This window comes from Ambystoma mexicanum, chromosome 13, assembly GCF_040938575.1.
Source record: "Ambystoma mexicanum isolate Mex_15411 chromosome 13, UKY_AmexF1_1, whole genome shotgun sequence".
NCBI lineage: Eukaryota > Metazoa > Chordata > Amphibia > Caudata > Ambystomatidae > Ambystoma > Ambystoma mexicanum.
In genome coordinates this window covers 816,463,436-816,487,944 of record NC_090938.1, presented here as the reverse complement: position 1 = coordinate 816,487,944, position 24,509 = coordinate 816,463,436, and positions in this window count along the sequence as shown.

Here is a 24,509-nt window from a genome sequence, read left to right as displayed (position 1 = left end):
CCTGGGGAAATGCAGCACCTCTGCATGATCATAGATACCCAGCTCTCCCCTCCACTGTGGCCTGCCACCATATACCCTGCCTCCTCCCCCACAGCAGAGGGCAAGAGCCTTGGGAAATGCAGCACCACTTCATGATCATAGATACCCAGCTCTCCCCTCCACTGTGGCCTGCCACCATAGACCCTGCACCCTCCCCCACAGAAGAGGACAACAGCCTTGGGAAATGCCGCACCTCTGCATGATCATAGATACCCAGCTCTCCCCTCCACTGTGGCCTGCCACCAGAGACCCCCCAGCCCCTCACAGCAGAGGGCAAGAGCCTTGGGAAATGCAGCACCTCTGCATGATCATAGATACCCAGCTCTCCCCTCCACTATGGCCTGCAACCACAGGCCCTACACCCCCCTCCCCCACAGCAGAGGGCAAGTGCCTTGGGAAATGCAGCACCTCTCCATGATCATAGATACCCAGCTCTCTCCTCCACTGTGGCCTGCCACCAGAGACCCCACACCCCCCATCCCTCCACAGCAGAGGGTAAGAGCCTTGGGAAATGCAGCACCTCTGCATGATCATAGATACCCAGCTCTCTCCTCCACTGTGGCCTGCAACCAGAGACCCCACACCCCCCATCCCTCCACAGCAGAGTGTAAGAACCTTGGGAAATGCAGCACCTCTGCATGATCATAGATACCCAGCTCTCTCCTCCATTGTGGCCTGCCACCAAAGGCCCTACGCCCCCTCCCCCCACAGCAGAGGGCAAGAGCCTTGGGAAATGCAGCACCTCTGCATGATCATCGATACCCAGCTCTCCTCCACTGTGGCCTGCCACCAGAGACCCCACACCCCCCCATCCCTCCACAGCAGAGGGTAAGAGCCTTGGGAAATGCAGCACCTCTGCATGATCATAGATACCCAGCTCTCTCCTCCATTGTGGCCAGCCACCAGAGACCCGGCACTCCCCTCACCCACAGCAGAGGGCAAGAGCCTTGGGAAATGCAGCACCTCTGCATGATCATAGATACCCAGCTCTCTCCTCCACGGTGGCCTGCAACCAGAGACCCCGCACCCGCTTCCCCCACAGCAGAGGGCAAAAGCCTTGGGAAATGCAGCACCTTTGCATGATCATAAATACCCAGCTCTCCCCTCCACTGTGGCCTGCCACCAGAGACCCCACACCCCCCTCCCCCACAGCAGAAGGCAAGAGCCTTGGGAAATGCAGCACCTCTGCATGATCATAGATACCCAGCTCTCCCCTCCACTGTGGCCTGCCACCAGAGACCCCACACCACCCCTCCTCCCACAGCAGAGGGCAAGAGCCTTGAGAAATGCAGCACCTCTGCATGATCATAGATACCCAGCTCTCTCCTCCACTGTGGCCAGCCACCAGAGACCCGGCACTCCCCTCACCCACAGCAGAGGGCAAGAGCCTTGGGAAATGCAGCACCTCTGCATGATCATAGATACCCAGCTCTCTCCTCCACTGTGGCCTGCCACCATAGGCCCTACTCCACTCGCCCCCCACAGCAGAGGGCAAGAGCCTTGGGGAATGCAGCACCTCTGCATGATCATAGATACCCAGCTCTCTCCTCCACTGTGGCCTGCCACCAGAGACCCCCCACCCGCTACCCCTCACAGCAGAGGGCAAGTGCCTTGGGAAATGCAGCACCTCTGCATGATCATAGGTACCCAGCTCTCTCCTCCACTATGGCCTGCAACCAGAGACCCCACACCCCCCTCCCCCAACAGCAGAGGACAAGAGCCTTGGGAAATGCAGCACCTCTGCATGATCATAGATACCCAGCTCTCTCCTCCACCCAGGCCTGCCACCAACGACTCTACACCGCCCTCCCCCCACAGCAGAGGGCAAGAGCCTTGGGAAATGCAGCACCTCTGCATGATCATAGATACCCATCTCTCTCCTCCACTGTGGTCTGCCACCAGAGACCCCACACCCCACAGCAGAGGGTAAGAGCCTTGGGAAATGCAGCACCTCTGCGTGATCATAGATACCCAGCTCTCTCCTCCACCGTGGCCTGCCACCAGAGACCCTACACCCACCCCCACAGCAGAGGGCAAGAGCCTTGGGAAATGCAGCACCTCTGCATGATCATAGATACCCAGCTCTCTCCTCCACTGTGGTCTGCCACCAGAGACCCCACACCCCACAGCAGAGGGTAAGAGCCTTGGGAAATGCAGCACCTCTGTGTGATCATAGATACCCAGCTCTCCCCTCCACTGTGGCCTGCCACCAAAGACCCTACACCCCCCCCCCCCACAGCAGAGGGCAAAAGCCTTGGGAAATGCAGCACCTCTGCATGATCATAGATACCCAGCTCTCTCCTCCACTGTGGCCAGCCACCAGAGACCCGGCACTCCCCTCACCCACAGCAGAGGGCAAGAGCCTTGGGAAATGCAGCACCTCTGCATGATCATTGATACCCATCTCTCACCTCCACTGTGGCCTGCCACCATAGGCCCTACTCCACTCGCCCCCCACAGCAGAGGGCAAGAGCCTTGGGGAATGCAGCACCTCTGCATGATCATAGATACCTAGCTCTCTCCTCCACTGTGGCCTGCCACCAAAGACCGCCCCCCCCCACAGCAGAGGGCAAGAGCCTTGGGAAATGCAGCACCTCTGCATGATCATAGATACCCAGCTCTCTCCTCCCCTGTGGCCTGCCACCAGAGACCCCACACCCCCTCTCCCCCACGGCAAAAGGCAAGAGCCTGGGGAAATGCAGCACCTCTGCATGATCATAGATACCCAGCTCTCCCCTCCACTGTGGACTGCCACCATAGACCCTGCCTCCTCCCCCACAGCAGAGGGCATGAGCCTTGGGAAATGTAGCACCTCTGCATGATCATAGATACCCAGCTCTCCCCTCCACTGTGGCCTGCCACCAGAGACCTTACACCCCCCTGCCCCCACAGCAGAGGGCAAGAGCCTTGGGAAATGCAGCACCTCTGCATGATCATAGATACCCAGCTCTCTCCTCCACTGTGGCCTGCCACCATAGGCCCTACACCACTCACCCCCCACAGCAGAGGGCAAGAGCCTTGGGGAATGCAGCACCTCTGCATGATCATAGATACCCAGCTCTCCCCTCCACTGTGGCCTGCCACCATAGACCCTGCACCCTCCCCCACAGCAGAGGACAAGAGCCTTGGGAAATGCAGCACCTCTCCATGATCATAGATACCCAGCTCTCTCCTCCCCTGTGGCCTGCCACCAGAGACCCCACACCCCCCTCCCCCCCACAGCAGAGGGAAAGTGCCTTAGGAAATGCAGCACCTCTGCATGATCATAGATACCCAGCTCTCTCCTCCACTGTGGCCTGCCACCAAAGGCCCTACGCCCCCCTCCCCCCACAGCAGAGGGCAAGAGCCTTGGGAAATGCAGCACCTCTGCATGATCATAGATACCCAGCTCTCTCCTCCACTGTGGCCTGCCACCAGAGACCCCCCACCCGCTACCCCTCACAGCAGAGGGCAAGTGCCTTGGGAAATGCAGCACCGCTGCAGGATCATAGGTACCCAGCTCTCTCCTCCACTATGGCCTGCAACCAGAGACCCCACACCCCCATCCCCCAACAGCAGAGGGCAAGAGCCTTGGGAAATGCAGCACCTCTGCATGATCATAGATACCCAGCTCTCTCCTCCACCCAGGCCTGCCACCAACGACTCTACACCCCCCTCCCCCCACAGCAGAGGGCAAGAGCCTTGGGAAATGCAGCACCTCTGCATGATCATAGATACCCAGCTCTCTCCTCCACTGTGGTCTGCCACCAGAGACCCCACACCCCACAGCAGAGGGTAAGAGCCTTGGGAAATGCAGCACCTCTGCGTGATCATAGATACCCAGCTCTCTCCTCCACCGTGGCCTGCCACCAGAGACCCTACACCCACCCCCACAGCAGAGGGCAAGAGCCCTGGGAAATGCAGCACCTCTGCATGATCATATATACCCAGCTCTCTCCTCCACTGTGGCCTGCCACCAGAGGCCCTACACCCCCATCGCCCCACAGCCGAGGGTAAGAGCCTTGGGAAATGCAGCACCTCTGCATGATCATAGATACCCAGCTCTCTCCTCCCCTGTGGCCTGCCACCAGAGACACCACACCCCCCTCCCCCCACAGCAAAGGGCAAGAGCCTGGGGAAATGCAGCACCTCTGCATGATCATAGATACCCAGCTCTCCCCTCCACTGTGGCCTGCCACCATATACCCTGCCTCCTCCCCCACAGCAGAGGGCAAGAGCCTTTGGGAAATGCAGCACCACTTCATGATCATAGATACCCAGCTCTCCCCTCCACTGTGGCCTGCCACCATAGACCCTGCACCCTCCCCCACAGAAGAGGACAACAGCCTTGGGAAATGCCGCACCTCTGCATGATCATAGATACCCAGCTCTCCCCTCCACTGTGGCCTGCCACCAGAGACCCCCCACCCCCTCACAGCAGAGGGCAAGAGCCTTGGGAAATGCAGCACCTCTGCATGATCATAGATACCCAGCTCTCTCCTCCACTGTGGCCTGCAACCAGAGGCCCTACACCCCCCTCCCCCACAGCAGAGGGCAAGAGCCTTGGGAAATGCAGCACCTCTGCATGCTCATAGATACCCAGCTCTCTCCTCCACTGTGGCCTGCCACCAGAGACCCCACACCCCCTCTCCCCCACGGCAAAGGGCAAGAGCCTGGGGAAATGCAGCACCTCTGCATGATCATAGATACCCAGCTCTCCCCTCCACTGTGGCCTGCCACCATAGACCCTGCCTCCTCCCCCACAGCAGAGGGCATGAGCCTTGGGAAATGCAGCACCTCTGCATGATCATAGATACCCAGCTCTCCCCTCCACTGTGGCCTGCCACCAGAGACCTTACACCCCCCTGCCCCCACAGCAGAGGGCAAGAGCCTTGGGAAATGCAGCACCTCTGCATGATCATAGATACCCAGCTCTCTCCTCCACTGTGGCCTGCCACCATAGGCCCTACACCACTCACCCCCCACAGCAGAGGGCAAGAGCCTTGGGGAATGCAGCACCTCTGCATGATCATAGATACCCAGCTCTCCCCTCCACTGTGGCCTGCCACCATAGACCCTGCACCCTCCCCCACAGCAGAGGACAAGAGCCTTGGGAAATGCAGCACCTCTGCATGATCATAGATACCCAGCTCTCTCCTCCACTGTGGCCAGCCACCAGAGACCCCCCACACCCTCACATCATAGGACAAGAGCCTTGGGAAATGCAGCACCTCTCCATGATCATAGATACCCAGCTCCCTCCTCCCCAGTGGCCTGCCCCCAGAGACCCCACACCCCCCTCCCCCCCACAGCAGAGGGAAAGTGCCTTAGGAAATGCAGCACCTCTGCATGATCATAGATACCCAGCTCTCTCCTCCACTGTGGCCTGCCATCAAAGGCCCTACGCCCCCCTCCCCCCACAGCAGAGGGCAAGAGCCTTGGGAAATGCAGCACCTCTGCATGATCATAGATACCCAGCTCTCTCCTCCACTGTGGCCTGCCATCAAAGGCCCTACGCCCCCCTCCCCCCACAGCAGAGGGCAAGAGCCTGGGGAAATGCAGCACCTCTGCATGATCATAGACACCCAGCTCTCTCCTCCCCTGTGGCCTGCCACCAGAGACACCACACCCCCCTCCCCCCACGGAAAAGGGCAAGAGCCTGGGGAAATGCAGCACCTCTGCATGATCATAGATACCCAGCTCTCCCCTCCACTGTGGCCTGCCACCATATACCCTGCCTCCTCCCCCACAGCAGAGGGCAAGAGCCTTGGGAAATGCAGCACCACTTCATGATCATAGATACCCAGCTCTCCCCTCCACTGTGGCCTGCCACCATAGACCCTGCACCCTCCCCCACAGAAGAGGACAACAGCCTTGGGAAATGCCGCACCTCTGCATGATCATAGATACCCAGCTCTCCCCTCCACTGTGGCCTGCCACCAGAGACCCCCCAGCCCCTCACAGCAGAGGGCAAGAGCCTTGGGAAATGCAGCACCTCTGCATGATCATAGATACCCAGCTCTCCCCTCCACTATGGCCTGCAACCACAGGCCCTACACCCCCCTCCCCCACAGCAGAGGGCAAGTGCCTTGGGAAATGCAGCACCTCTCCATGATCATAGATACCCAGCTCTCTCCTCCACTGTGGCCTGCCACCAGAGACCCCACACCCCCCATCCCTCCACAGCAGAGGGTAAGAGCCTTGGGAAATGCAGCACCTCTGCATGATCATAGATACCCAGCTCTCTCCTCCACTGTGGCCTGCAACCAGAGACCCCACACCCCCCATCCCTCCACAGCAGAGTGTAAGAACCTTGGGAAATGCAGCACCTCTGCATGATCATAGATACCCAGCTCTCTCCTCCATTGTGGCCTGCCACCAAAGGCCCTACGCCCCCTCCCCCCACAGCAGAGGGCAAGAGCCTTGGGAAATGCAGCACCTCTGCATGATCATCGATACCCAGCTCTCCTCCACTGTGGCCTGCCACCAGAGACCCCACACCCCCCCATCCCTCCACAGCAGAGGGTAAGAGCCTTGGGAAATGCAGCACCTCTGCATGATCATAGATACCCAGCTCTCTCCTCCATTGTGGCCAGCCACCAGAGACCCGGCACTCCCCTCACCCACAGCAGAGGGCAAGAGCCTTGGGAAATGCAGCACCTCTGCATGATCATAGATACCCAGCTCTCTCCTCCACGGTGGCCTGCAACCAGAGACCCCGCACCCGCTTCCCCCACAGCAGAGGGCAAAAGCCTTGGGAAATGCAGCACCTTTGCATGATCATAAATACCCAGCTCTCCCCTCCACTGTGGCCTGCCACCAGAGACCCCACACCCCCCTCCCCCACAGCAGAAGGCAAGAGCCTTGGGAAATGCAGCACCTCTGCATGATCATAGATACCCAGCTCTCCCCTCCACTGTGGCCTGCCACCAGAGACCCCACACCACCCCTCCTCCCACAGCAGAGGGCAAGAGCCTTGAGAAATGCAGCACCTCTGCATGATCATAGATACCCAGCTCTCTCCTCCACTGTGGCCAGCCACCAGAGACCCGGCACTCCCCTCACCCACAGCAGAGGGCAAGAGCCTTGGGAAATGCAGCACCTCTGCATGATCATAGATACCCAGCTCTCTCCTCCACTGTGGCCTGCCACCATAGGCCCTACTCCACTCGCCCCCCACAGCAGAGGGCAAGAGCCTTGGGGAATGCAGCACCTCTGCATGATCATAGATACCCAGCTCTCTCCTCCACTGTGGCCTGCCACCAGAGACCCCCCACCCGCTACCCCTCACAGCAGAGGGCAAGTGCCTTGGGAAATGCAGCACCTCTGCATGATCATAGGTACCCAGCTCTCTCCTCCACTATGGCCTGCAACCAGAGACCCCACACCCCCCTCCCCCAACAGCAGAGGACAAGAGCCTTGGGAAATGCAGCACCTCTGCATGATCATAGATACCCAGCTCTCTCCTCCACCCAGGCCTGCCACCAACGACTCTACACCGCCCTCCCCCCACAGCAGAGGGCAAGAGCCTTGGGAAATGCAGCACCTCTGCATGATCATAGATACCCATCTCTCTCCTCCACTGTGGTCTGCCACCAGAGACCCCACACCCCACAGCAGAGGGTAAGAGCCTTGGGAAATGCAGCACCTCTGCGTGATCATAGATACCCAGCTCTCTCCTCCACCGTGGCCTGCCACCAGAGACCCTACACCCACCCCCACAGCAGAGGGCAAGAGCCTTGGGAAATGCAGCACCTCTGCATGATCATAGATACCCAGCTCTCTCCTCCACTGTGGTCTGCCACCAGAGACCCCACACCCCACAGCAGAGGGTAAGAGCCTTGGGAAATGCAGCACCTCTGTGTGATCATAGATACCCAGCTCTCCCCTCCACTGTGGCCTGCCACCAAAGACCCTACACCCCCCCCCCCCACAGCAGAGGGCAAAAGCCTTGGGAAATGCAGCACCTCTGCATGATCATAGATACCCAGCTCTCTCCTCCACTGTGGCCAGCCACCAGAGACCCGGCACTCCCCTCACCCACAGCAGAGGGCAAGAGCCTTGGGAAATGCAGCACCTCTGCATGATCATTGATACCCATCTCTCACCTCCACTGTGGCCTGCCACCATAGGCCCTACTCCACTCGCCCCCCACAGCAGAGGGCAAGAGCCTTGGGGAATGCAGCACCTCTGCATGATCATAGATACCTAGCTCTCTCCTCCACTGTGGCCTGCCACCAAAGACCGCCCCCCCCCACAGCAGAGGGCAAGAGCCTTGGGAAATGCAGCACCTCTGCATGATCATAGATACCCAGCTCTCTCCTCCCCTGTGGCCTGCCACCAGAGACCCCACACCCCCTCTCCCCCACGGCAAAAGGCAAGAGCCTGGGGAAATGCAGCACCTCTGCATGATCATAGATACCCAGCTCTCCCCTCCACTGTGGACTGCCACCATAGACCCTGCCTCCTCCCCCACAGCAGAGGGCATGAGCCTTGGGAAATGTAGCACCTCTGCATGATCATAGATACCCAGCTCTCCCCTCCACTGTGGCCTGCCACCAGAGACCTTACACCCCCCTGCCCCCACAGCAGAGGGCAAGAGCCTTGGGAAATGCAGCACCTCTGCAGATCATAGATACCCAGCTCTCTCCTCCACTGTGGCCTGCCACCATAGGCCCTACACCACTCACCCCCCACAGCAGAGGGCAAGAGCCTTGGGGAATGCAGCACCTCTGCATGATCATAGATACCCAGCTCTCCCCTCCACTGTGGCCTGCCACCATAGACCCTGCACCCTCCCCCACAGCAGAGGACAAGAGCCTTGGGAAATGCAGCACCTCTCCATGATCATAGATACCCAGCTCTCTCCTCCCCTGTGGCCTGCCACCAGAGACCCCACACCCCCCTCCCCCCCACAGCAGAGGGAAAGTGCCTTAGGAAATGCAGCACCTCTGCATGATCATAGATACCCAGCTCTCTCCTCCACTGTGGCCTGCCACCAAAGGCCCTACGCCCCCCTCCCCCCACAGCAGAGGGCAAGAGCCTTGGGAAATGCAGCACCTCTGCATGATCATAGATACCCAGCTCTCTCCTCCACTGTGGCCTGCCACCAGAGACCCCCCACCCGCTACCCCTCACAGCAGAGGGCAAGTGCCTTGGGAAATGCAGCACCGCTGCAGGATCATAGGTACCCAGCTCTCTCCTCCACTATGGCCTGCAACCAGAGACCCCACACCCCCATCCCCCAACAGCAGAGGGCAAGAGCCTTGGGAAATGCAGCACCTCTGCATGATCATAGATACCCAGCTCTCTCCTCCACCCAGGCCTGCCACCAACGACTCTACACCCCCCTCCCCCCACAGCAGAGGGCAAGAGCCTTGGGAAATGCAGCACCTCTGCATGATCATAGATACCCAGCTCTCTCCTCCACTGTGGTCTGCCACCAGAGACCCCACACCCCACAGCAGAGGGTAAGAGCCTTGGGAAATGCAGCACCTCTGCGTGATCATAGATACCCAGCTCTCTCCTCCACCGTGGCCTGCCACCAGAGACCCTACACCCACCCCCACAGCAGAGGGCAAGAGCCCTGGGAAATGCAGCACCTCTGCATGATCATATATACCCAGCTCTCTCCTCCACTGTGGCCTGCTCCCAGAGACACGACAACCCCTCTCCCCCCACAGCAGAGGGCAAGAGCCTTGGGAAATGCAGCACCTCTGCATGATCATAGATAACCAGCTCTCTCCTCCCCTTTGGCCTGCCACCAGAGACACCACACACCCCCTCCCCCCACAGCAGAGGGCAAGAGCCTTGGGAAATGCAGCACCTCTGCAAGATCATAGATACCCAGCTCTCTCCTACCCTGTGGCCTGCCACCAGAGACCTCACACCCCACTCCCCCCACAGCAGAGGGCAAGAGCCTTGGGAAATGCAGCACCTCTGCATGATCATAGATACCCAGCTCTCTCCTCCACTGTGGCCAGCCACCAGAGACCCGGCACTCCCCTCACCCACAGCAGAGGGCAAGAGCCTTGGGAAATGCAGCACCTTTGCATGATCATAGATACCCAGCTCTCTCCTCCACTGTGGTAAGCCACCAGAGACCCGGCACTCCCCTCACCCACAGCAGAGGGCAAGAGCCTTGGGAAATGCAGCACCTCTGCATGATCATAGATACCCAGCTCTCTCCTCCACTGTGGCCTGCCACCAGAGGCCCTACACCACTCGCCCCCCACAGCAGAGGGCAAAAGCCTTGGGGAATGCAGCACCTCTGCATGATCATAGATACCCAGCTCTCTCCTCCACTGTGGCCTGCCACCAAAGACCGCCCTCCCCCCCCACAGCAGAGGGCAAGAGCCTTGGGAAATGCAGCAACTCTGCATGATCATAGATACCCAGCTCTCTCCTCCCCTGTGGCCTGCCACCAGAGACCCCACACCCCCTCTCCCCCACGGCAAAGGGCAAGAGCCTGGGGAAATGCAGCACCTCTGCATGATCATAGATACCCAGCTCTCCCCTCCACTGTGGCCTGCCACCAGAGGCCCTACACCCCCATCGCCCCACAGCCGAGGGTAAGAGCCTTGGGAAATGCAGCACCTCTGCATGATCATAGATACCCAGCTCTCTCCTCCCCTGTGGCCTGCCACCAGAGACACCACACCCCCTCCCCCCACAGCAAAGGGCAAGAGCCTGGGGAAATGCAGCACCTCTGCATGATCATAGATACCCAGCTCTCCCCTCCACTGTGGCCTGCCACCATATACCCTGCCTCCTCCCCCACAGCAGAGGGCAAGAGCCTTTGGGAAATGCAGCACCACTTCATGATCATAGATACCCAGCTCTCCCCTCCACTGTGGCCTGCCACCATAGACCCTGCACCCTCCCCCACAGAAGAGGACAACAGCCTTGGGAAATGCCGCACCTCTGCATGATCATAGATACCCAGCTCTCCCCTCCACTGTGGCCTGCCACCAGAGACCCCCCACCCCCTCACAGCAGAGGGCAAGAGCCTTGGGAAATGCAGCACCTCTGCATGATCATAGATACCCAGCTCTCTCCTCCACTGTGGCCTGCAACCAGAGGCCCTACACCCCCCTCCCCCACAGCAGAGGGCAAGAGCCTTGGGAAATGCAGCACCTCTGCATGCTCATAGATACCCAGCTCTCTCCTCCACTGTGGCCTGCCACCAGAGACCCCACACCCCCTCTCCCCCACGGCAAAGGGCAAGAGCCTGGGGAAATGCAGCACCTCTGCATGATCATAGATACCCAGCTCTCCCCTCCACTGTGGCCTGCCACCATAGACCCTGCCTCCTCCCGCACAGCAGAGGGCATGAGCCTTGGGAAATGCAGCACCTCTGCATGATCATAGATACCCAGCTCTCCCCTCCACTGTGGCCTGCCACCAGAGACCTTACACCCCCCTGCCCCCACAGCAGAGGGCAAGAGCCTTGGGAAATGCAGCACCTCTGCATGATCATAGATACCCAGCTCTCTCCTCCACTGTGGCCTGCCACCATAGGCCCTACACCACTCACCCCCCACAGCAGAGGGTAAGAGCCTTGGGGAATGCAGCACCTCTGCATGATCATAGATACCCAGCTCTCCCCTCCACTGTGGCCTGCCACCATAGACCCTGCACCCTCCCCCACAGCAGAGGACAAGAGCCTTGGGAAATGCAGCACCTCTGCATGATCATAGATACCCAGCTCTCTCCTCCACTGTGGCCAGCCACCAGAGACCCCCCACACCCTCACATCATAGGACAAGAGCCTTGGGAAATGCAGCACCTCTCCATGATCATAGATACCCAGCTCTCTCCTCCCCTGTGGCCTGCCACCAGAGACCCCACACCCCCCTCCCCCCCACAGCAGAGGGAATGTGCCTTAGGAAATGCAGCACCTCTGCATGATCATAGATACCCAGCTCTCTCCTCCACTGTGGCCTGCCACCAAAGGCCCTACGCCCCCCTCCCCCCACAGCAGAGGGCAAGAGCCTTGGGAAATGCAGCACCTCTGCATGATCATAGATACCCAGCTCTCTCCTCCACTGTGGCCTGCCACCAGAGACCCCCCACCCGCTACCCCTCACAGCAGAGGGCAAGTGCCTTGGGAAATGCAGCACCTCTGCAGGATCATAGGTACCCAGCTCTCTCCTCCACTATGGCCTGCAACCAGAGACCCCACACCCCCATCCCCCAACAGCAGAGGGCAAGAGCCTTGGGAAATGCAGCACCTCTGCATGATCATAGATACCCAGCTCTCTCCTCCACCCAGGCCTGCCACCAACGACTCTACACCCCCCTCCCCCGACAGCAGAGGACAAGAGCCTTGGGAAATGCAGCACCTCTGCATGATCATAGATACCCAGCTCTCTCCTCCACTGTGGTCTGCCACCAGAGACCCCACACCCCACAGCAGAGGGTAAGAGCCTTGGGAAATGCAGCACCTCTGCGTGATCATAGATACCCAGCTCTCTCCTCCACCGTGGCCTGCCACCAGAGACCCTACACCCACCCCCACAGCAGAGGGCAAGAGCCCTGGGAAATGCAGCACCTCTGCATGATCATATATACCCAGCTCTCTCCTCCACTGTGGCCTGCTCCCAGAGACACGACAACCCCTCTCCCCCCACAGCAGAGGGCAAGAGCCTTGGGAAATGCAGCACCTCTGCATGATCATAGATACCCAGCTCTCTCCTCCCCTTTGGCCTGCCACCAGAGACACCACACACCCCCTCCCCCCACAGCAGAGGGCAAGAGCCTTGGGAAATGCAGCACCTCTGCAAGATCATAGATACCCAGCTCTCTCCTACCCTGTGGCCTGCCACCAGAGACCTCACACCCCACTCCCCCCACAGCAGAGGGCAAGAGCCTTGGGAAATGCAGCACCACTGCATGATCATAGATACCCAGCTCTCCCCTCCACTGTGGCCTGCCACCAAAGACACTATACCCCCCCCCCCCCCCACAGCAGAGCGCAAGAGCCTTGGGAAATGCAGCACCTCTGCATGATCATAGATACCCAGCTCTCTCCACCACTGTGGCCAGCCACCAGAGACCCGGCACTCCCCTCACCCACAGTAGAGGGCAAGAGCCTTGGGAAATGCAGCACCTCTGCATGATCATAGATACCCAGCTCTCTCCTCCACTGTGGCCTGCCACCAGAGGCCCTACACCACTCGCCCCCAACAGCAGAGGGCAAAAGCCTTGGGGAATGCAGCACCTCTGCATGATCATAGATACCCAGCTCTCTCCTCCACTGTGGCCTGCCACCAAAGACCGCCCTCCCCCCCCCCACAGCAGAGGGCAAGAGCCTTGGGAAATGCAGCACCTCTGCATGATCATAGATACCCAGCTCTCTCCTCCCCTGTGGCCTGCCACAAGAGACACCACACCCCCCTCCCCCCACAGCAGAGGGCCGGAGCCTTGGGAAATGCAGCACCTCTGCATGATCATAGATACCCAGCTCTCTCCTCCACTGTGGCCTGCCACCAGAGACCCCACACCCCCTCTCCCCCACGGCAAAGGGCAAGAGCCTGGGGAAATGCAGCACCTCTGCATGATCATAGATACCCAGCTCTCCCCTCCACTGTGGCCTGCCACCATAGACCCTGCCTCCTCCCCCACAGCAGAGGGCAAGAGCCTTGGGAAATGCAGCACCTCTTCATGATCATAGATACCCAGCTCTCCCCTCCACTGTGGCCTGCCACCAGAGGCCCTACACCCCCCTCGCCCCACAGCCGAGGGTAAGAGCCTTGGGAAATGCAGCACCTCTTCATGATCATAGATACCCAGCTCTCTCCTCCCCTGTGGCCTGCCACCAGAGACACCACACCCCCTCCCCCCACGGCAAAGGGCAAGAGCCTGGGGAAATGCAGCACCTCTGCATGATCTTAGATACCCAGCTCTCCCCTCCACTGTGGCCTGCCACCATATACCCTGCCTCCTCCCCCACAGCAGAGGGCAAGAGCCTTGGGAAATGCAGCACCACTTCATGATCATAGATACCCAGCTCTCCCCTCCACTGTGGCCTGCCACCATAGACCCTGCACCCTCCCCCACAGAAGAGGACAACAGCCTTGGGAAATGCCGCACCTCTGCATGATCATAGATACCCAGCTCTCCCCTCCACTGTGGCCTGCCACCAGAGACCCCCCACCCCCTCACAGCAGAGGGCAAGAGCCTTGGGAAATGCAGCACCTCTGCATGATCATAGATACCCAGCTCTCTCCTCCACTGTGGCCTGCAACCAGAGGCCCTACACCCCCCTCCCCCACAGCAGAGGGTAAGAGCCTTGGGAAATGCAGCACCTCTGCATGCTCATAGATACCCAGCTCTCTCCTCCACTGTGGCCTGCCACCATATGCCCTACACCCCACCCCCCCACCCACAGTAGAGGGCAAGAGCTTTGGGAAATGCACCACCTCTGCATGATCATAGATACCCATCTCTCTCCTCCCCTGTGGCCTGCCAACAGAGACCCCACATCCCCCTCCCCCCCACAGCAGAGGGTAAGTGCCTTGGGAAATGCACCACCTCTGCATGATCATAGATACCCAGCTCTCCCCTCCACTGTGGCCTGCAACCAGAGGCCCTACACCCTCCTCGCCCACAGCAGAGGGCAAGAGCCTTGGGAAATGCACCACCTCTGCATGATCATAGATACCCAGCTCTCCCCTCCACTATGGCCTGCAACCACAGGCCCTACACCCCCCTCCCCCACAGCAGAGGGCAAGTGCCTTGGGAAATGCAGCACCTCTCCATGATAATAGATACCCAGCTCTCTCCTCCACTGTGGCCTGCCACCAGAGACCCCACACCCCCCCATCCCTCCACAGCAAAGGGTAAGAGCCTTGGGAAATGCAGCACCTCTGCATGATCATAGATACCCAGCTCTCTCCTCCACTGTGGCCTGCAACCAGAGACCCCACACCCCCCATCCCTTCACAGCAGAGTGTAAGAACCTTGGGAAATGCAGCACCTCTGCATGATCATAGATACCCAGCTCTCTCCTCCACTGTGGCCTGCCACAAAAGGCCCTACGCCCCCTCCCCCCACAGCAGAGGGCAAGAGCCTTGGGAAATGCAGCACCTCTGCATGATCATCGATACCCAGCTCTCCTCCACTGTGGCCTGCCACCAGAGACCCCACACCCCCCCATCCCTCCACAGCAGAGGGTAAGAGCCTTGGGAAATGCAGCACCTCTGCATGATCATAGATACCCAGCTCTCTCCTCCATTGTGGCCAGCCACCAGAGACCCGGCACTCCCCTCACCCACAGCAGAGGGCAAGAGCCTTGGGAAATGCAGCACCTCTGCATGATCATAGATACCCAGCTCTCTCCTCCACTGTGGCCTGCAACCAGAGACCCCGCACCCCCTTTCCCCACAGCAGAGGGCAAAAGCCTTGGGAAATGCAGCACCTCTGCATGATCATAAATACCCAGCTCTCCCCTCCACTGTGGCCTGCCACCAGAGACCCCACACCCCCCTCCCCCACAGCAGAAGGCAGGAGCCTTGGGAAATGCAGCACCTCTGCATGATCATAGATACCCAGCTCTCCCCTCCAATGTGGCCTGCCACCAGAGACCCCACACCACCCCTCCTCGCACATCAGAGGACAAGAGCCTTGGGAAATGCAGCACCTCTGCATGATCATAGATACCCAGCTCTCTCCTCCACTGTGGCCTGCAACCAGAGGCCCTACACCCCCCTCCCCCACAGCAGAGGGCAAGAGCCTTAGGAAATGCAGCACCTCTGCATGCTCATAGATACCCAGCTCTCTCCTCCACTATGGCCTGCAACCACAGGCCCTACACCCCCCTCCCCCACAGCAGAGGGCAAGTGCCTTGGGAAATGAAGCACCTCTCCATGATAATAGATACCCAGCTCTCTCCTCCACTGTGGCCTGCCACCAGAGACCCCACACCCCCCATCCCTCCACAGCAGAGGGTAAGAGCCTTGGGAAATGCAGCACCTCTGCATGATCATAGATACCCAGCTCTCTCCTCCACTGTGGCCTGCAACCAGAGACCCCACACCCCCCATCCCTCCACAGCAGAGTGTAAGAACCTTGGGAAATGCAGCACCTCTGCATGATCATAGATACCCAGCTCTCTCCTCCACTGTGGCCTGCCACCAAAGGCCCTACGCCCCCTCCCCCCACAGCAGAGGGCAAGAGCCTTGGGAAATGCAGCACCTCTGCATGATCATCGATACCCAGCTCTCCTCCACTGTGGCCTGCCACCAGAGACCCCACACCCCCCCATCCCTCCACAGCAGAGGGTAAGAGCCTTGGGAAATGCAGCACCTCTGCATGATCATAGATACCCAGCTCTCTCCTCCATTGTGGCCAGCCACCAGAGACCCGGCACTCCCCTCACCCACAGCAGAGGGCAAGAGCCTTGGGAAATGCAGCACCTCTGCATGATCATAGATACCCAGCTCTCTCCTCCACTGTGGCCTGCAACCAGAGACCCCGCACCCCCTTCCCCCACAGCAGAGGGCAAAAGCCTTGGGAAATGCAGCACCTCTGCATGATCATAAATACCCAGCTCTCCCCTCCACTGTGGCCTGCCACCAGATACCCCACACCCCCCTCCCCCACAGCAGAAGGCAAGAGCCTTGGGAAATGCAGCACCTCTGCATGATCATAGATACCCAGCTCTCCCCTCCACTGTGGCCTGCCACCAGAGACCCCACACCACCCCTCCTCGCACATCAGAGGACAAGAGCCTTGGGAAATGCAGCACCTCTGCATGATCATAGATACCCAGCTCTCTCCTCCACTGTGGCCTGCCACCAGAGACCCCACACCCCCTCCCCCCACAGCAGAGGGCAAGAGCCTTGGGAAATGCAGCACCTCTGCATGATCATAGATACCCAGCTCTCTCCTCCACTGTGGCCTGCCACCAGAGACCCCACGCCCCCCTCCCCCACAGCAGAAGGCAAGAGCCTTGGGAAATGCAGCACCTCTGCATGATCATAGATACCCAGCTCTCCCCTCCACTGTGGCCTGCCACCAGAGACCCCACACCACCCCTCCTCCCACATCAGAGGACAAGAGCCTTGGGAAATGCAGCACCTCCGCATGATCATAGATACCCAGCTCTCTCCTCCACTGTGGCCTGCCACCAGAGACCCCACACCCACCCATCCCTCCACAGCAGAGGGTAAGAGCCTTGGGAAATGCAGCACCTCTGCATGATCATAGATACCCAGCTCTCTCCTCCACTGTGGCCTGCCACCGGAGACCGCCCCCCCCTCAGAGCAGAGGGCAAGAGCCTTGGGAAATGCAGCACCTCTGCATGATCATAGATACCCAGCTCTCTCCTCCACTGTGGCCAGCCACCAGAGACCCGGCACTCCCCTCACCCACAGCAGAGGGCAAGAGCCTTGGGAAATGCAGCACCTCTGCATGATCATAGATACCCAGCTCTCTCCTCCACTGTGGCCTGCAACCAGACACCCCGCACCCCCTTCCCCCACAGCAGAGGGCAAGAGCCTTGGGAAATGCAGCACCTCTGCATGATCATAGATACCCAGCTCTCCCCTCCACTGTGGCCTGCCACCAGAGACCCCACACCCTCCTCCCCCACAGCAGAGGGCAATAGCCTTGGGAAATGCAGCACCTCTGCATGATCATAGATACCCAGCTCTCCCCTCCACTGTGGCCTGCCACCAGAGACCCCACACCCCCCTCCCCCACAGCAGAAGGCAAGAGCCTTGGGAAATGCAGCACCTCTGCATGATCATAGATACCCAGCTCTCCCCTCCATTGTTGCCTGCCACCAGAGACCCCACACCACCCCTCCCCCCACATCAGAGGACAAGAGCCTTGGGAAATTCAGCACCTCTGCATGATCATAGATACCCAGCTCTCTCCTCCACTGTGGCCTGCCACCAGAGACCCCACACCCCCTCCCCCCACAGCAGAGGGCAAGAGCCTTGGGAAATGCAGCACCTCTGCATGATCATAGATACCCAGCTCTCTCCTCCACTGTGGCCTGCCACCAGAGGCCCTACACCCCCTCCCCCCACAGCAGAGGGCAAGAGCCTTGGGAAATGCAGCACCTCTGCATGATCATAGATACCCAGCTCTCTCCTCCACTGTGGCCTGCAACCAGAGGCCCTACACCCCCCTCCCCCACAGCAGAGGGCAAGAGCCTTGGGAAATGGAGCACCTCTGCATGCTCATAGATACCCAGCTCTCTCCTCCACTGTGGCCTGCCACCATATGCCCTACACCCCACCCCCCCCCACCCACAGTAGAGGGCAAGAGCTTTGGGAAATGCACCACCTCTGCATGATCATAGATACCCATCTCTCTCCTCCCCTGTGGCCTGCCAACAGAGACCCCACACCCCCCTCCCCCCCACAGCAGAGGGTAAGTGCCTTGGGAAATGCACCACCTCTGCATGATCATAGATACCCAGCTCTCCCCTCCACTGTGGCCTGCAACCAGAGGCCCTACACCCCCCTCGCCCACAGCAGAGGGCAAGAGCCTTGGGAAATGCACCACCTCTGCATGATCATAGATACCCAGCTCTCCCCTCCACTATGGCCTGCAACCACAGGCCCTACACCCCCCTCCCCCACAGCAGAGGGCAAGTGCCTTGGGAAATGCAGCACCTCTCCATGATCATAGATACCCAGCTCTCTCCTCCACTGTGGCCTGCCACCAGAGACCCCACACCCCCCATCCCTCCACAGCAGAGGGTAAGAGCCTTGGGAAATGCAGCACCTCTGCATGATCATAGATACCCAGCTCTCTCCTCCACTGTGGCCTGCAACCAGAGACCCCACACCCCCCCATCCCTCCACAGCAGAGTGTAAGAAACTTGGGAAATGCAGCACCTCTGCATGATCATAGATACCCAGCTCTCTCCTCCACTGTGGCCTGCCACCAAAGGCCCTACGCCCCCTCCCCCCACAGCAGAGGGCAAGAGCCTTGGGAAATGCAGCACCTCTGCATGATCATAGATACCCAGCTCTCTCTTGTGGCCAGCCACCAGAGACCCGGCACTCCCCTCACCCACAGCAGAGGGCAAGAGCCTTCGGAAATGCAGCACCTCTGCATGATCATAGATACCCAGCTCTCCCCTCCACTGTGGCCTGCCACCAGAGACCCCACACCACCCCTCCTCCCACATCAGAGGACAAGAGCCTTGGGAAATGCAGCACCTCTGCATGATCATAGATACCCAGCTCTCTCCTCCACTGTGGCCTGCCACCAGAGACCCCACACCCCCTCCCCCCACAGCAGAGGGCAAGAGCCTTGGGAAATGCAGCACCTCTGCATGATCATAGATACCCAGCTCTCTCCTCCACTGTGGCCTGCCACCAGAGACCCCACACCCCCTCCCCCACAGCAGAAGGCAAGAGCCTTGGGAAGTGCAGCACCTCTGCATGATCATAGATACCCAGCTCTCCCCTCCACTGTGGCCTGCCACCAGAGACCCCACACCACCCCTCCTCCCACATCAGAGGACAAGAGCCTTGGGAAATGCAGCACCTCTGCATGATCATAGATACCCAGCTCTCTCCTCCACTGTGGCCTGCCACCAGAGACCCCACACCCCCTCCCCCCCACAGCAGAGGGCAAGAGCCTTGGGAAATGCAGCACCTCTGCATGATCATAGATACCCAGCTCTCTCCTCCACTGTGGCCTGCCACCAGAGACCCCACACCCCCTCCCCCCACAGCAGAGGGCAAGAGCCTTGGGAAATGCAGCACCTCTGCATGATCATAGATACCCAGCTCTCTCCTCCACTGTGGTCTGCCACCATAGGCCCTACACCCCCCACCCGCCACAGCAGAGGGCAGGAGCCTTGGGAAATGCAGCCCCTCTGCATGATCATAGATACCCAGCTCTCCCCTCCACTGTGGCCTGCCACTAGAGGCCCTACACCCTCTCCCTACACTCCCTCCCCCCACAGCAGACGGCGAGAGAATTGGGAATGCTGCCCCTCTGCATAATCATAGATACCCAGCTCTCCCCTCCACTGTGGCCTGCCACCATAGGCCCTACACCACTCGCCCCCCACAGCAGAAGGCAAGAGCCTGGGGGAATGCAGCACCTCTGCATGATCATAGATACCCAGCTCTCTCCTCCACTGTGGCCTGCCACCAAAGGCCCTACGCCCCCCTCCCCCCACAGCAGAGGGCAAGAGACTTGGGAAATGCAGCACCTCTGCATGATCATCGATACCCAGCTCTCTCCTCCACTGTGGCCTGCAACCAGAGGCCCTACACCCCCCTCCCCCACAGCAGAGGGCAAGAGCCTTGGGAAATGCAGCACCTCTGCATGATCATAGATACCCAGCTCTCTCCTCCACTGTGGCCTGCAACCAGAGGCCCTACACCCCCCTCCCCCACAGCAGAGGGCAAGAGCCTTGGGAAATGCAGCACCTCTGCATGCTCATAGATACCCAGCTCTCTCCTCTACTGTGGCCTGCCACCATATGCCCTACACCACACCCCCCCACCCACAGTAGAGGGCAAGAGCTTTGGGAAATGCACCACCTCTGTATGATCATAGATACCCATCTCTCTCCTCCCCTGTGGCCTGCCAACAGAGACCCCACATCCCCCTCCCCCCCACAGCAGAGGGTAAGTGCCTTGGGAAATGCACCACCTCTGCATGATCATAGATACCCAGCTCTCCCCTCCACTGTGGCCTGCAACCAGAGGCCCTACACCCCCCTCGCCCACAGCAGAGGGCAAGAGCCTTGGGAAATGCACCACCTCTGCATGATCATAGATACCCAGCTCTCCCCTCCACTATGGCCTGCAACCACAGGCCCTACACCCCCCTCCCCCACAGCAGAGGGCAAGTGCCTTGGGAAATGCAGCACCTCTCCATGATAATAGATACCCAGCTCTCTCTTCCACTGTGGCCTGCCACCAGAGACCCCACACCCCCCCATCCCTCCACAGCAGAGGGTAAGAGCCTTGGGAAATGCAGCACCTCTGCATGATCATAGATACCCAGCTCTCTCCTCCACTGTGGCCTGCAACCAGAGACCCCACACCCCCCATCCCTCCACAGCAGAGTGTAAGAACCTTGGGAAATGCAGCACCTCTGCATGATCATAGATACCCAGCTCTCTCCTCCACTGTGGCCTGCCACCAAAGGCCCTACGCCCCCTCCCCCCACAGCAGAGGGCAAGAGCCTTGGGAAATGCAGCACCTCTGCATGATCATCGATACCCAGCTCTCCTCCACTGTGGCCTGCCACCAGAGACCCCACACCCCCCCATCCCTCCACAGCAGAGGGTAAGAGCCTTGGGAAATGCAGCACCTCTGCATGATCATAGATACCCAGCTCTCTCCTCCATTGTGGCCAGCCACCAGAGACCCGGCACTCCCTTCACCCACAGCAGAGGGCAAGAGCCTTGGGAAATGCAGCACCTCTGCATGATCATAGATACCCAGCTCTCTCCTCCACTGTGGCCTGCAACCAGAGACCCCACACCCCGTTCCCCCACAGCAGAGGGCAAAAGCCTTGGGAAATGTAGCACCTCTGCATGATCATAAATACCCAGCTCTCCCCTCCACTGTGGCCTGCCACCAGAGACCCCACACCCCCCTCCCCCACAGCAGAAGGCAAGAGCCTTGGGAAATGCAGCACCTCTGCATGATCATAGATACCCAGCTCTCCCCTCCACTGTGGCTTGCCACCAGAGACCCCACACCACCCCTCCTCGCACATCAGAGGACAAGAGCCTTGGGAAATGCAGCACCTCTGCATGATCATAGATACCCAGCTCTCTCCTCCACTGTGGCCTGCCACCAGAGACCCCACACCCCCTCCCCCCACAGCAGAGGGCAAGAGCCTTGGGAAATGCAGCACCTCTGCATGATCATAGATACCCAGCTCTCTCCTCCACTGTGGCCTGCCACCAGAGACCCCACACCCCCCTCCCCCACAGCAGAAGGCAAGAGCCTTGGGATATGCAGCACCTCTGCATGATCATAGATACCCAGCTCTCCCCTCCACTGTGGCCTGCCACCAGAGACCCCACACCACCCCTCCTCCCACATCAGAGGACAAGAGCCTTGGGAAATGCAGCACCTCTGCATGATCATAGATACCCAGCTCTCTCCTCCACTGTGGCCTGCCACCAGAGACCCCACACCCACCCATCCCTCCACAGCAGAGGGTAAGAGCCTTGGGAAATGCAGCACCTCTGCATGATCATAGATACCCAGCTCTCTCCTCCACTGTGGCCTGCCACCGGAGACCGCCCCCCCCTCAGAGCAGAGGGCAAGAGCCTTGGGAAATGCAGCACCTCTGTATGATCATAGATACCCAGCTCTCTCCTCCATTGTGGCCAGCCACCAGAGACCCGGCACTCCCCTCACCCACAGCAGAGGGCAAGGGCCTTGGGAAATGCAGCACCTCTGCATGATCATAGATACCCAGCTCTCTCCTCCATTGTGGCCAGCCACCAGAGACCCTGCACTCCCCTCACCCACAGCAGAGGGCAAGAGCCTTGGGAAATGCAGCACCTCTGCATGATCATACATACCCAGCTCTCTCCTCCACTGTGGCCTGCAACCAGAGACCCCACACCCCCCTCCCCCACAGCAGAAGGCAAGAGCCTTGGGAAATGCATCACCTCTGCATGATCATAGATACCCAGCTCTCCCCTCCACTGTGGCCTGCCACCAGAGACCCCACACCACCCCTCCTCGCACATCAGAGGACAAGAGCCTTGGGAAATGCAGCACCTCTGCATGATCATAGATACCCAGCTCTCTCCTCCACTGTGGCCTGCCACCAGAGACCCCACACCCCCTCCCCCCACAGCAGAGGGCAAGAGCCTTGGGAAATGCAGCACCTCTGCATGATCATAGATACCCAGCTCTCTCCTCCACTGTGGCCTGCCACCAGAGACCCCACACCCCCCTCCCCCACAGCAGAAGGCAAGAGCCTTGGGAAATGCAGCACCTCTGCATGATCATAGATACCCAGCTCTCCCCTCCACTGTGGCCTGCCACCAGAGACCCCACACCACCCCTCCTCCCACATCAGAGGACAAGAGCCTTGGGAAATGCAGCACCTCTGCATGATCATAGATACCCAGCTCTCTCCTCCACTGTGGCCTGCCACCAGAGACCCCACACCCACCCATCCCTCCACAGCAGAGGGTAAGAGCCTTGGGAAATGCAGCACCTCTGCATGATCATAGATACCCAGCTCTCTCCTCCACTGTGGCCTGCAACCAGACACCCCGCACCCCCTTCGCCCACAGCAGAGGGCAAGAGCCTTGGGAAATGCAGCACCTCTGCATGATCATAGATACCCAGCTCTCTCCTCCACTGTGGCCTGCCACCGGAGACCGCCCCCCCCCCCTCAGAGCAGAGGGCAAGAGCCTTGGGAAATGCAGCACCTCTGCATGATCATAGATACCCAGCTCTCTCCTCCACTGTGGCCAGCCACCAGAGACCCGGCACTCCCCTCACCCACAGCAGAGGGCAAGAGCCTTGGGAAATGCAGCACCTCTGCATGATCATAGATACCCAGCTCTCTCCTCCACTGTGGCCTGCAACCAGACACCCCGCACCCCCTTCGCCCACAGCAGAGGGCAAGAGCCTTGGGAAATGCAGCACCTCTGCATGATCATAGATACCCAGCTCTCCCCTCCACTGTGGCCTGCCACCAGAGACCCCACACCCTCCTCCCCCACAGCAGAGGGCAATAGCCTTGGGAAATGCAGCACCTCTGCATGATCATAGATACCCAGCTCTCCCCTCCACTGTGGCCTGCCACCAGAGACCCCACACCCCCCTCCCCCACAGCAGAAGGCAAGAGCCTTGGGAAATGCAGCACCTCTGCATGATCATAGATACCCAGCTCTCCCCTCCACTGTGGCCTGCCACCAGAGACCCCACACCACCCCTCCCCCCACATCAGAGGACAAGAGCCTTGGGAAATTCAGCACCTCTGCATGATCATAGATACCCAGCTCTCTCCTCCACTGTGGCCTGCCACCAGAGACCCCACACCCCCTCCCCCCACAGCAGAGGGCAAGAGCCTTGGGAAATGCAGCACCTCTGCATGATCATAGATACCCAGCTCTCTCCTCCACTGTGGCCTGCCACCAGAGACCCCACACCCCCTCCCCCCACAGCAGAGGGCAAGAGCCTTGGGAAATGCAGCACCTCTGCATGATCATAGATACCCAGCTCTCTCCTCCACTGTGGCCTGCAACCAGAGGCCCTACACCCCCCTCCCCCACAGCAGAGGGCAAGAGCCTTGGGTAATGCAGCACCTCTGCATGCTCATAGATACCCAGCTCTCTCCTCCACTGTGGCCTGCCACCATATGCCCTACACCCCACCCCCCCCACCCACAGTAGAGGGCAAGAGCTTTGGGAAATGCACCACCTCTGCATGATCATAGATACCCATCTCTCTCCTCCCCTGTGGCCTGCCAACAGAGACCCCACACCCCCCTCCCCTCCACAGCAGAGGGTAAGTGCCTTG